Below are 1,940 nucleotides of genomic sequence, written 5' to 3'. Positions count from 1 at the left end.
AGCGCTGATCCCCCCCACTACCATAAGAATATGCGGTCGAGATTCCCACATTTGGGGGAATTAGCGAAGTCGCTGCGGCAGTGCAATGAATGAAGCCTCGCCTGGGTGAACCGCCTTCTTGATCATGGTCTGTCTCCCCCTGCCAGGTAAGTAATGAAGGCCCAGGCCCGACGGGCAGTCAGAGGTACCATTTCCGTCTCTACCGTCCTGTACACAACGTTTAGTGAACCCCCCGCCGCTAGCTCCAAAGGAATGGACGGGCTGCTGCTTCCATTACTGGCCTGCAAAAATGCCAAGCGTGGCCCGTAGCGAGCTTCGCAAACCTTGCTTTAGATCAGGTTTCCCCAATCAGCGTTCCTGGATGGCTCCCCAACAAGCTGCATGAATGGGTTGTTTCTATGTCACTATTTAACATTCAAACACACCTGATTCAGGTATCATGCAGCTCATTGTTAGAGTGACCTCGAAGAAGATCTGGACTGGGTTTGTCCTCAGACATAGGGTTTTCATATGTTCTTATTTTATGACTCCCTTTAACCCAAAACACCTCCTCTCTGACTCGATGCTGGGCATTCAGCTCGTTTAGTGTGAAGACTTTCCAAGAACTCAGGTGAATGCATCCGAGGAGAAAGGGAGAAACTTCCAATAAAACAGCAACCACGGCATTCTGCAAGAGCAGACTCACGGGGGAGCCAAGACAAAGCCCTCATTCCTTTTCGGTTAATTCCCCCATCACATAAGGCAGACAATCCTTGAAAAGGGGAAGCCACTTCCTGGAAACACTGCCCATCCCAGGCGAATGCGGTGGATTGGTTATTGGAACAGAAAGCACCGCCCCGGCCCTCCCGCGCCCTGTATCCACACACAATTTAATATTTTGTAGTCCCCGTGTGTAGGGGAACCATATCATATATTAAACTGAATTAAGAACACGATTTTTTTCTTTCTCTCTTTCGAAAAAATTTTATTGTCAAATTTCATCTTCTCATTTTTTCCATTTTGCATTATACTTTTGTACACCATTTTCTTTTCAGCACCACGTTAACAACAAGCGATTTAAACTATAAAACCCATGGTTTGTGAAAATAAACTGGATACAAACATTTGTAATCTCCCTCCAAAAACAAACAAACGCTAAAACATGGGTGGTTGGCTCTGTTGTTTTAACAGGCCAGGTTAGGGGGCGTTGTTTATAAAGGGGTGAGGGATTTCAAGGAATATACAAATTAAAAAGAACAAAACACAGCAGCATAGGTCTTTCAATAAAAACCAATTCCATGGTGATTGAAACGACACAATAAAAACGCCAATTAAAAGTCTTCTGTTGTGTGTAAGACGGGGGTGAGTCCTTATCAAGTAGGTCTTCACTTACTCTCCAAAACAGGCACCGCGAGATGCCACTTTGTCTGCTCAGCGGAGATCCCCTCTCCTCGGCCGGCTGGCCCTTGGCCCATCTTCCCGTAGCCAGATTGGTGAGGTGCATCTGAGCAGCCAGGAGTCCGGTGCCTGCGGGCCTCCCTCTCCGTGTGGCCCCCCGTCGAGATATGCGTCGTCAGTGAGTACCCCTGCAGCATTGATGTTACCTTTAAGCTGCGCGTACATGGAGGGTTACGTATGGCCATCCCCCACCAGCAGGTTTCTGGTGGCCCAGATGGCATCCTTGATGGTGGTGAGGAGTGAGCCGGGGCGGGGAAAGTAGAGTGCAATGACTTGAGTCAGCTGAAGCCTGGCCCACTGAAGGATGGCGGGCTGGTACCGAAATGGGCTGCCGCTGGTAGGCCGCGGGGAAATACAGGGGGCGGTTCTGGCCCACAGGGTCCAGCTGCAGCTGCACTCCCAGAGCAGGTGGTGGCGGTCTCGGGAATTCACCGGACCGAGGGGCAGATGGGGTTTTGGCCATGCCTCTGGAGTGCATAACCGCCCTGACGGGAGGATCTCAT

At 50.2% G+C, this 1,940-nt stretch overlaps 1 pseudogene; it reads right to left on the bottom strand.

The window, feature by feature from the left end:
* On the bottom strand, positions 1-154 carry LOC122143153 (annotated as a pseudogene; the record flags this gene model as incomplete).
* Between the last annotated feature and the right edge of the window lie 1,786 nt (positions 155-1,940).

Source organism: Cyprinus carpio, unplaced genomic scaffold (assembly GCF_018340385.1).
Source record: "Cyprinus carpio isolate SPL01 unplaced genomic scaffold, ASM1834038v1 S000000967, whole genome shotgun sequence".
Taxonomy (NCBI): Eukaryota; Metazoa; Chordata; class Actinopteri; order Cypriniformes; family Cyprinidae; genus Cyprinus; species Cyprinus carpio.
This window is presented reverse-complemented; position numbering and strand designations above follow the sequence as displayed.